This window comes from Dama dama, chromosome 6 (assembly GCF_033118175.1).
Source record: "Dama dama isolate Ldn47 chromosome 6, ASM3311817v1, whole genome shotgun sequence".
Lineage (NCBI taxonomy): Eukaryota > Metazoa > Chordata > Mammalia > Artiodactyla > Cervidae > Dama > Dama dama.
In genome coordinates, this window is record NC_083686.1 from 37394073 (window position 1) to 37406994 (window position 12922).

At 38.2% G+C, this 12922-nt stretch overlaps 1 long non-coding RNA gene across 2 annotated transcripts in view; it reads right to left on the reverse strand.

Annotated features, from left to right (window-relative positions):
- Positions 1 to 12922, reverse strand: part of LOC133058552 (uncharacterized) — a 379658-nt gene that overhangs the window by 258717 nt on the left and 108019 nt on the right. The gene's annotated exons all lie outside the window — the stretch shown is intronic.

Below are 12922 nucleotides of genomic sequence, written 5' to 3' on the forward strand. Positions count from 1 at the left end.
TACTGAAAAGTAAAAGTGAAAGTTGCTCAGTCATGTCTGACTCTTTGCAACCCCATGGACTATACAGTCCATGGAATTCTCCAGGCCAGAATACTGGAGTTGGTAGCCATTCCCTTCTCCAGGGGATCTTCCCAACCCAGTGATCAAACCCAGATCTCCGACATTGCAGGCAGATTCTTTACCAGCTGAGCCACTGGGGAAACCCAAGAATACTGGAGTGGGTAGCCTATCCCTTCCCCAGCAGATCTTCCTGACTCAGGAATCAAACTGGGGTCTCTTGCATTGCTGGTGGATTCTTTACCAGCTGAGCTACCTGGGAAGCCCATTATATCTACTACTGTGGGCAGGAATGTCTTGGAAGAAATGGAATAACCTTAAAGATAGTCAAAAATCAAGTCTGAAATGCAGTACTTGAGTGCAATCTCAAAAACAACAAAATGATCTCAATTTGTTTCCAAAGCAAACCATTCAATATCATGAAATCCATTCCTAAGCCCCTAGCATTGGTGTCAAAGAAGCTGAAGCTGAACAGTTCTATGAAGACCTACAAGAACTTCTAGAACTAACACCAAAAAAATTTTTTAAAAAATGAGGCCCATTTCATCATAGGGAACTAGAATTGAAAAGTAGGAAGTCAAAAGATACCTGGAATTATAGGCAGGTTTGGCCTTGGAGTACAAAATGAGGCAGGGCAAAGGCTAACAGAGTTTTGTCAAGAGATCACACTGATCATAGCAAACATCCTTTTCCAACAACACAAGAGACAACTCTACACATGGACACAACTAGGTGGTAAATACTGAAGTCAGACTGATTATATTTTTGGGGAGCCAAAGATTTAGAAACTATATAAAGTCAGCAGAAACAAGACCTGGAACTGACTGTGACTCAGATCATGATCTCTTTATTGCAAAATTAAGGATAAAAATGAAGAAAGTAGGGAAAACCAGTAGGCCATTCAGGTATGACTTAAATAATATCTCTTTTGATTAGACAGTGGAAGGGACAAATAGATTCAAGGAATTAGATCTGGTCGACAGAGGGCTTGAAGAATTATGGATGGAGGTTCATAACATTGTACAGGAAGCAGTGACCAAAGCCATCCCCCAAAAATAAATTCAACAAGGCAAAATGGTTGTCTGAGAAGGCCTTACAAATAGCTAAGAAGAGAAATGGAAGGCAAAGGAGAAAGGGAAAGACATACCCAACTGAATGCAGAGTTTCAGAGAATAGCAAGGAGATAAGAAAGCCTTTTTAAGTGAACAGTGCAAAGATACAGAGGAAAACAATAGAATGGAAAAGACCAGAGATCTCTACAAGACAACTGGAGATACCTAGGGAACATTTCATGTGAGAATGGGCACAATAAAGGACAGAAAGAGCAAGAACCCAACAAAAGCAGATGAAATTACAACAAGGTGCCAAGAATACACAGAAAAACTGTACAAAAAGACCTTAATGACACAGATAACCACAATGGTATGGACACTCACCTAGAGCCAGATATTTGGGAATGGGAAGTCAGGTGGGCCTTAGGAAGCGTTCCTAGGAACAAAGCTAATGGAGGTAATGGAATTTCAGCTGAGCTATTTCAGGTCCTAGAAGATGAAGTTGTTAAAGTGCTGCATTCAGTATGTCAGCAAATTGGTAAAACTCAGCAGTGGCCACAGGACTGGAAAAGGCCAGTTTTCATTCCAGTATCAAAGAAAGTAATGCCAGAGATTGTTCAAGTCACCATACAATTGCACTCATTTTATATGCCAGCAATATAATTCTCAAAATCCTTCAAGCTAGGCTTCAACAGTATGTGAACTGAAAACTTCCAGATGTTCAAGCTGGATTTAGAAAAGGCAGAGGAACCAGAGATCAAATTGCTAATATCCATTGTATCAGAGGGAAAGCAAGAGAATTCCAGAAAAACATTCACTTCTGCTTCATTGACTAGGCTAAAGCCTTTGACTGTGGAGATCAAAACAAACTGGACCAGTCTTCTAGAGATGGGAATACCAGACCACCTTACCTGCCTTCTGAGAAACCTGTATGCAGGACAAGAAGCAGCAGTTAGAACCATGTCTGGTTCAAAATAGTAAAGGAGTACATCAAGGTTGTATATTGTCACTCTGCTCATTTAACTTCTATTCAGAGTACATCATGCAAAAATGCTGACCTGGATGAATCACAAGTTGGAATCAAGATTGCTGGGAGAAATATCAACAACCTCAGATATGTAGATGACACCACTCTAACGGGAGAAAGTGAACAGGAACTAAAGAGCCTGTTGAGGTGGGTGAATGAGGAGAGTGAAAAAGCTGGCTTAAAACTCAACATTCAAAAAACCTAAGATAAGGGCACCTGGTCCCATCACTGTATGAAAAATAGTAGGGGAACAGTGGAAACAGTGAGAGACTTTCTTGGGGTCAAAATCACTGCAGATGGTGACCGCAGCCATGAAATTAAAAGATGCTTGGTCCTTGAAAGAAAAGTTATGACAAACCTAGACAGTATATTAAAAACCAGAGCCATCACTCGGCCAACAAAGGTTCATATAGTTAAAGCTGTAGTTTTTCCAACAGTCATGTACGGATTTGAGAGTTGGACAATAAAGGAGATTGAGCGCCAAAGAATTGATGCTTTCAAATTGTGGTGCTGGAGAAGACTCTTGAGAGTCCCTTAGACAGCAAAGAGATCAAGCCAGTGAATCATAAAGGAAATCAACCCTGAATATTCATTGGAAATATTGACAATGAAGCTGAAGATCCAAAAGTTTGGCCACCTGATATGAAGAGCCAACTCATTAGAAAAGACCTTAATGCTGCAAAAGACTGAGTGCAGGAGAAGAAGTGGGCAAGAAAGGAAAAGATTGCTGGATGGTATCACTGAGTCAATGGGCATGAGTTTGAGCAAACTCTGAGAGACTGTGAAGAACAGCAAAGCCTGGAGTGCTGCAGTCTGTGGGCCCTCAAAGAGCCAGACAGGATTTAGTGACTGGAAAACAATAGCAGCTCATTTCTCATTACACCCCTATACAGTAGTGTGCTGGCTCTGTCTTATATTAGTCCTCCAGAGACAGTTCTTAAATTTTCATAACTATTTTGAACTAAGCACAGCATTATTAACATTTCCTTGTGGGAGACGTTAACCATAAATGTTTCAAAAATCTTGAATGATAATTACATACAACACTTGCTTAGACCACTGAGAACAAAAATGTAAGACCCTTAGAATAAGAACCTTCTAGTATCCCTCACTATGTTACAAGTTTTCTCAACACAAGGACTATTTCTATCTTGTTCACTGCTGTATTCACAGTGTTTGACTTACATTTGCTCAAAAATATTTAAAATTCAATATAAATGAGGAGAGTGAGGCATTCAGTAGACAGGACTACTAACAAGAAGTGAAGTTAAAGAGAAAAGAAAGAGTAAAAAATGTTGCTTCCATTTTTTTTTTTTTTTTTAAGTTTTGACCAGTCTGTCTCTGATAATAATTGCTGCAGCACAATTCAATTCAAACATTTATCCCATGACTACAAACTCAGGGTATCACATGATTCTTTTTTCTTTTACTTTACATTTGGGACAAAAAGTTTATTAAAATTTAGGATGATGATAAATATAATCTCAGTTAATATTTGAAAGTTAGCTCTTTTTTTGACAACTGAAGAAAAGAAAAGAAAAACAAATTATTGTACTCTAAATGTAGGTAATTTCTGAACTGAGATAAGCATGTTGGATTAGAGCCAGAAACATTAAGCAATAGTACATAGCATATAGCAATTTTGAGGGTAAAGTGCCATACTGAAGCATCCAAGTTTTTAAAAATGAAGTAAGAATGTTATAGTTGCATTATATAAATGAATCCCAATGTCTCACAGTAAATAAATAGAAAGTACAGGCATATGTGGGAGAGAGTACAGGTTTGTTTCCAGACAACTGCAATAAGGCCAATATTGTGATAAAGTGAGTCACGTGAATTGCTTCATTTCCCAGTGCCTATAAACTTTACAGTTATATGATATTGTAGTCTAAGTGTGCAACAGCATTATGTCCAAAAATAATGTTCATACCTTAATTTAAAAATGCTTTACTGCTAAAAATTGCCAAATATAACCTGAACCCTCCATGAGTCATAATTCTTTTGCTGGTGGAGGGTCCTACTTCAGTGTTGCTGGTTACTGACTGAACATGGGGGTAGCTGCTGAAACGTTGGGGTTGCTGAGGCAATTTCTAAGAATCAAGCAACAATAAAGTTTGCCACATTGCTTGACTCTTTCATCAGAGATATCTCTGTAGCATACAATGCTATTTGATATTATTTTACATAAAGTAGAACTTTCAAAGTTGGAGTCATTTCTCTCAAACTCTGCTCCTTTTTTCCCAACTAGGCCTATGTAATATTCTAAACATTTTGTTGTCATTTCAACAGTCTTCACAGAATTTTTATCAAGAACATCCATCTCCAGAAAACACTCTCTTTCCTTATCTGTAAACGATTCCTCATCCATTAAAGTTTTATCATGAGATAGGAGCAATTCAAGCATATCTTCAGCTTCCACTTCTAACTTTAGCTTCCTTGTTATTTTCACCACAAATGTAGTTACTTCCTCCATTGAAGTCTTGAACCATTCCAAGTCATCCATGAGGGTTAAAATCCGCTTCTTCCAAACTCCTGTTAATATTGATATTTGATCTCTTCCCATGAATCATAACTATGCTGAATCCACCTAAAATGAAAAATCCTTTCCAGAAGGTTTCCAATGGACTTTTCCCAAGTCCACCAGAGAAGTCACTATTGATAGCAGTTATAGCCTTTCAGAGGGCCCCCCGGGTAGCTCCGCTGGTAAAGAATCCACCTGCAATGGAGAAGGCCTCAGTTTGATCCCTGGGTAGGAAGATCCCCTGGAGAAGTGATAGGCTACCCACTCCAGTATTCTTGGGCTTCCCTGGTGGCTCAGACAGTGAAGAATCTGCCTGCAATGCAGAAGACCTGGGTTCTGTCCCTGGGTTGGGAAGATCCCCTGAAGAAGGGAATGGTAATTCACTCCAGTATTCCTGCCTGGGGAATTCCATGGATAGAGGAACCTGGTGGGCTACAGTCCATAGGGTCGTACAGAGTCAGACACGACTGAGCAATTTTCACTTCACTTCACAGCCTTTCAGAATGTATTTCTTAAAATAATAAGACATGAAAGTCAAAATTACCTCTGAATGCATGGCTGCAAAGTAAATGCTGTGTTTCAGTTCAGTTCAGTCTCTCAGTCGTGTCCGACTCTTTGTGACCTCTAGGATTGCAGCATGCCAGGCTTCCTTGTCCATCACCAACTCCCGGAGCTTGCTCAAACTAATGTCCATTGAGTCAGTGATGCCATCCAACCATCTCATCCTCTGTCGTCCCCTTCTCTTTCTGCCATCAATCTTGCCCAGTATCAGGGTCTTTTCTAATGTGTTAGCTCTTTGCATCAGGTGGCCAAAGTATTGGAGTTTCAGTTATACATCAGTCTTCCCAAAGAATATTCAGGACTTATTTCCTTTAGGATGGACTGGTTGGATCTCCTTGCAGTCCAAGGGACTCTCAAGAGTCTTCTGCAACACCACACTTCAAAAGCATCAATTCTTTGATGTTCAGCTTTCTTTATAGTCCAACTCTCGCTTTGACTTAAACGGACATTCGTCAGTAAAGTAATCTCTCTGCTTTTTAATATGCTGTCTAGGTTAGTCATAGCTTTGCTTCCAAGGAGCAAGTGTCTTTTAATTTCATGGTTGCAGTCACCATCTGAAGGGATTTTGGAGCCCCAAAAGACAAAGTCTCTCACTGTTTCCATTGTTTCCCCATCTATTTGCCATGAAATGATGGGACCAGATGCCATGATCTTAGTTTGCTGAATGTTGAGTTTTAAGCCAACTTTTTCACTCTCTTCTTTCATTTTCAACAAGAAGCTCTTTAGTTCTTCTTTGCTTTCTGTCAAGAGGGTGGGGTCATCTGTATATCTGAGGTTATTGATGTTTCTCCCAGCAATCTTGATTCCAGCTTATGCTTCATCCAGCATGGAATTTTTCATGATGTACTCTGCATATAAGTTAAATAAGTAGGGTGACAATATACAGCCTTGATGTACTCCTTTCCCGATTTGGAATCAGTCTGTTGTTCCATATCCAGTTCTCACTGTTGCTTCTTGACCTGCATACAGATTTCTCAGGAGGCAGATAAGGTGGCCTGGTATTCCCATATCTTGAAGATTTTCCATAATTTGTTTTGATCCACATAGTCAAAAGTGTTCATGTAGTCAGTAAAGCAGAAATAGATGTTTTTCTGGAACTCTCTTGCTTTTTTGATGATCCAGGGGATGTTGGCAATTGATCTCTGGTTCCTCTGCCTTTTGTAAATCCAGCATGAACATTTGGAAGTTCATATTTCACATGCTGTTGAAGCCAGACTTGGAGAATTTTGAGCATTACTTTACTAGTGTGTGAGACAAGTGCAATTGTGTGGGAGTCTGTTTTATTAGCAGGCATGAGAACAACATTAATCTCATTGTACATTTCTATCAGAGTTCTTGAGTGACCAGATGCATTGTCAGTGCACAGTAATACTTTGAGAGGAATCTTTTATTTTGAGCATTAGGTCTCAACATTGGGTTTAAAATATTTAGTAAACCAGGTTATAAACAAGGGCTTCCCAGATGGCAAAGTATCCACCTGCCAATGCAGGAAATATGAGAGATGTGGGTCCAAACCCTGGGTTGAGAAGATCCCCTGGAGGATGAAATGGCAACCCACTCCAATATACTTGCCCAGGGAATTCAATGGACAGAAAAGCCCGGTGGACTACAGTCCATCAGACTGCAAAGAATCAGACACAACTGAGCACACACACATACTGTAAACAAATGTGCAGTTATTTAGGCTTTATTGTTCCATTTGTAGATCATGCAGTCAGTTTAGCATAAGGGTCTTAGGACTTTCCGAATGGAAGATGAGCACTAACTTGAACTTAAAATCACCAGATGTTTTCATCCCTGGCAAGAATGTCAGCCTGTCCTCTGAAACTTTGAAGCCAGGCATTGATTTCCTCTAACTATGAATATCCTAAATGGCATCTTTTTTCTAATAGAAAATTGTTTTGTCTGCATTGAGAATTTGTCGTTCAGTGTAGCCACCTTCATTAATTATCTTAGCCAGATCTTGTGGATAATTTGCTGCAGCTTCTACATCAGCAGTTATTGCTTCATCTTGCACTTTTGTTATAAAGATGACTTCTTTCCTTAAACCTCAAAACCCAACCTCTGTTAGCTTTAAACTCTTTATCTGCATCTTCTTCATCTCTCATAATTCATAGAACTGAAGAAATTTAGGGCCTGGTTCCTTGACTTAAGGACATGCTATGTCTGGTTTGATCTTTTATCCAGATCACTAAAACATTCTCCATACAAGTTATCAATTGTGTGCCCACTGGTGTAGCACTTCTACTTTCCTTCAAGAACTTTTCCTTTGCATGTACAGCATGGCTAACTGTTTTGTGCAAGAGGCCTGGATTTCAGCCTATCTTGGCTGTTGACATGCCTTCCTTACTAAACTTAATCATTTCTAACTTTTGATTTCAAGTGGGAGGTGCATGACTTTTCCTTCCACTTTAACATTTAGAGGCTATTGTAGGGTTATAATTTCAATATTGTTTTGTCTCAAGGAATAGGTAGGTCCAAAAGGAGGGGAAAAGATGGGAGAATGGCTAGTTAGTGGAGCAATCAGAACAAACAACACTTATCCAGTTCTTTCTCTTATTATGGGCAGTAGCAGCCCCCAAAAAACAGTAAAAACAAGAGTGACATTAAAGATCACAAGTCACAGAGCACCTTCACAAATATAACAGCAATGAAAATCTTTGAAATATTGCAAAAATTACCAAAATCTGACACAGAGACTTGAATTGAGTAAATGCTGTTGGAAAAAGGAGTGCCAAAAGACATGCTTGATGCAGGGCAGCCACATTTTTTCAATTCATAAAATAGGCAATATCTGTGAAACACAATGAAGCAAAGCACCATAAAGGAGGCACACCTGTGTACACAAATACGGGGCGCTGAGTAATTGATATAATACTGAGCTACAATGTGCTCATTCTGGGGAATTTACAAAAATGTATATTTGGGTGCTCTTTAGTTTGGTTTTGTACATTAAAACAAAGATAAGTTGCTTATTCTATATCTAGGCTCTGTAAAAGAAATGTCAAGTGCAACATTTTTCTGTATGCTCAATTAAAAATTCTAAAATCCTGCTAGGCAAATGCACAATGTTAACCTCTGAGATTTTCACTTCAATTTGCATTTGTTTTAAATTAAATCAATTTATATGACTAAGTTATCAAATATGACTACAGTTCAGTTCATTTCAGTCGCTCAGTTTTGGCAGACACTTTGCGACTCTATGAAGTGCAGCATGCCAGGCCTCCCTGTCCATCACCAATCCCCAGAGTTTACTCAAACTCAAGTCCATTGAGTCAGTGATGCCATCCAACCATCTCATCCTCTGTTGTCCCCTTCTCCTCCTCCCTTCAATCTTTCCCAGAATCATGGTCTTTTCAAACGAATCAGTTCTTCTCATCAGGTAGCCAAAGTATTGAAGTTTCAGCTTCAGCATTAGTCCTTCCAATGAACATTCAGGACTGATTTTCTTTAGGGTGGACTGGTTGGATCTCCTTTCTGTCCAAGGGACTCTCAAGAGTCTTCTCCAACACTGCAGTTCAAAAGCATCTATTGTTTAGTGGTCAGCTTTCCTTATGGTCCGACTCTCACACCCATACATGACTACTAGGAAAGCCATAGCTTTGACTAGATGGAACTTTGTTGGCAAAGTAATGTCTCTGCTTTTTAATACGCTCTCTAGGTTGGTCATAACTTTTCTTCCAAGGAGCAAGCTACTTTTAATTTCATGGCTGCAGTCATCATCTGCAGTGATATGACTACAGGATACTTTGAATTACACAGAATTATAAGAAAAAAATAAGAAACTTTAAATCCTTATTCTTCCATTTCTAGAAACCTAATTTGCATTAAGTACTGTTAATTTGTTCTTTCTTTGTCCCTATCTACTTATCTGCTTATCTATTTCTCAACCAGACCTGGGCTTCCCAAAAGACTCAATGGTAAAGAATTTTCCTGATAATACAGGAGACACAGGAGACTTTGGTCAGGAAGATCCCCTGGAATAGGAAATAGCAAACTCACTCCAGTATTCTTGCCTGGAAAATTTCATGGACAAAGGATCCTGGTGGGCTACAGTCCATAGGATTTCAAAGAATTGGATACATCTACGAGACAGAGCACAGCACGGCACAACAAGCATGTCTGATAAATTGAATTAAGAGTAGACGGTGGCCATACAACTTCTACAAAAGGACATAGGCAAAACATTCTCTGACATAAATTGCATGGATGCTTTCTTAGGCCAGTTTCCCAAGGCAATAGAAATTAAAAAAAAAAACAAAAAACTAATGGGTTCTAATCAAACTTACATGTTTTGCATAGCAAAGGAAACCATAAACAAACAAAAAGACAACCCACAGGATGGGAAAAAAAAAATTGCAAGTGATATGACTGACAAGGGTCATATGATATGATTGAAAATGAGCTGAATGACAAGATTCAAATGTTATGACATTTCCCATAATATACAAACAGATCGTACAACTCAGCAACAAAAAATAATAAAAAATTCAATTCAGTATATCTAAATAGATATTTTTCCAAAGAATAAATACAGATGGTCAATAGGCACAAGAAAAGAGGCTCAACATTGCTTATTATTAGACAGATGCAAATCAAAACTACAATGAGGTACTACCTCAGAGCAGTTAGAATGGCCATTATCAAACAATCTACAAATAATGCTGGGGAGGGTGTGAAGAAAAGGGAACCCTCCTACACTGTTGGTGGGAATGTTAGTTGGTGCAGTCACCATGAAAGACAGTACAGACATTCCTCAGAAAATTAAAAACAAAACTATGGTATAATCCAGCAATCGTACTCCTGGACATATATTGAGACAAATCTGTAATTCAAAGAGATACATACACCTCTATATTCACAGAAGCACTAGTCTCAAGAGCTAAGGCATTGAAACAATCTAAATGTCCACTGAGAGATGAATGGATAAAGAACATGTGGTACATATATACAATGGAATTCTATTCAGACATAAAATGAAGAAAATAATGTCATTTGCTGCAACACTGATACAAGTAGAGATTATCTTACTAAGTAAATCAGAAAGACAAATATTACATGATATGACTTACAAGTGAACCCCAAAATATGATACAAGTGAACCTATCTATGAAACAGAAATAGAAACACAGGCATAGAGAATAAACTGTAGGTTGTGAAGTGGGAGGTAGCTGAGGGAGGGATGCAGTGGGAGCTTGGGGTTAGTAGATATAAGCTTTTATATATAGAATTGATAAACAATAAGGTCATATTGTCTAGCACAGAAAATTATATTCAATACCCTTTGGTAAACTAATGGAAAAGAATGTTTATATATACGTGTATGTGTATATAGATATGTATATACATGAATCACTTTGCTGTAGTGCAGAAATTAACATAACACGGTAAATCACCTATACTTCAGTAAAAAAAAAAAAACAAAACTTAAATGTTTTTAACAAAGAGTACATGATGGCAAACCTGCTATCAATTCCCTCATTTTTCTTTCTAAAAGAATCTCAAGTCTGGGGAGATGGGAATGAACCAGGCTAAAAATTCATCTCTCCAGACACAATGTTCTGGAACCAGAGGAGTTGAGGGAGTGAGAAAGATGACATAATTCTGGCCAGTGAGGTGTAGTAAAATATGTTGGGGATTTCTGTAAAATAACTAAATTTTTGTCAAAAAATGGCAAAGGTAGGTGTTGCCATATTTAAATCTTCTTCTTGCCTTAAACATGGGCATGAGACTAAATCTCCAGTAGACCTTTTTAATATAGGTAAATATATATTGAAAATATATAGTAACCAAATTGATAAAAAGTAGATGGTGCTAGTGGTAAAGAACCTGCCTGCTAATGCAGGAGACATAAGAGTTGTGGGTTCAATCCTTGGGTCAGAAAGATCCCCTGGAGGAGGGCATGACAACCAACACCAATATTCTTGCCTGGAGAATCTCATGGACAGAGGAGCTTGGCAGGGTACAGTTCATAAGGTCTCACAGAGTTGGACACAACTGGAGCAACTTAGCAAACATGGACACAAACACTAAATAAGAGAACTTAAGCAAAATAATGAAATGCTATGAAATATCTAAATCACATATATAAGAATGTTTATTGCCAAGTAAACTATCACAAACCCTGCCAAAGTTTGAAATGGTATACAAAATATTCACAAAGACGGTACTATTTTGTAAATACACAGAGATGAAAGACTAAATTGTAAGGAATCTGGTATTCCCTGGCCAGTGGAATAGAAGTGGAGAGATAGAAACTGTCTATACCAAATATAGTCAACAGTGAGGTTGTATTCTCAGTTATAGTACTTAGAACAGTAATAAAGCTGACCAAAAACTAATTAATGAGTTAATATTGACATGTACCACTTGGGTTTTCTGTTTGTCTGCAGAAATGATACCTTCTATGTACAGAAAACTTGGGAAATAAAAATAAAATCAAGAAAAACATCTTTAATAATTATGTTACCATTTTTTTCATTTTTTAAACTATTCAAAATCAAATGGCTTAAAATGTATCATCATTTTATTTCAGTATTTGTGGTCAAGAATATGGGTGAAGTTTAGAGGCTTATCTCAATTTATCAATATCTGAGGCCTGTGCTGAGATGATTTGAATAGCTGGGACTGGAACAGCTAGAGCTGGTGGAACTTCTCTATCACTTTGTCTCTGTCTTTCTCCGTACTTCCCTTCAAGGCCTCTCCAAGTTTACCATGAAGTTAAGTAAAAGTCACTCAGTTGTGTCCAACTCTTTGCAACCCCATGGGCTACACAGTCCATGCAATTCTCCAGGCCAGAATACTGGAGTGGGTAGCTGTTCCCTTCTCCAGGGGATCTTTCCAACCCAGGGATCGAACCCAGGTCTCCCGCATTGCAGGCTGATTCTTCACCAGCTGAGCCACCAGGGAAGCCCATGTTTACCATAGGCTTTCAAAAATCTTGCACACAGAAGGGCCTGACTTCTCAGATGAAAGTCGGTGCTCCAAGAAAAAGGAAACGGGAACTGCTAAATCCCTTAAAGGTTAGGTCCCAAACTGGCAAGCATTAGTTCTGTCATGCTCCAAGCCTAGACTCAAAGAGATGGGATATAGTTTGCATCTTTCAAAGGAAGGGATGGCAAAGAAGTTGTGGTCATTTTTAATCTGTCACACTATTTATGTATGAATCTGTTTATGTGATTAAGTGGTTAAATATCTTTCTATTAAAATGAAGCAATATAGCTTAGGAAAATTTTTAAAATAAAAAATGAAGCATACAATAAATTATCAGATTGATAGAGAAGACCAAGAAAACTGGGCAAATATATTCTTTATTTTAACACTAAAAAATGCAGTTGGTTTCCAAGAGAGGCTAGACACAGGGTCTAACAATATTCTCTCACTAGCATTCTTTCATTTGTTCAAATGACCATGGGTCAACTTGAGTGGAAAGATTTTGTCATATGACAGTGTCTATATAACAATGCTATAACTTGGAATAAAGGGCCTGGTTAGCCAACCTGAGCCACATAACAAGCCCTGTGGATGGACAGATGAGGCCATGCAATATCATTGCCAACTTCTTTAGGTAGAAGAAGTATATTTCTTAAAAGGATACATTAGACATTAGTTTCTACAAAAGTTTGTGTTTAAAAGGAATATAGGTAAATATATCATAATAAGATTATCAATAATTTAAGAAAATGTATACCATCAATAATTGTT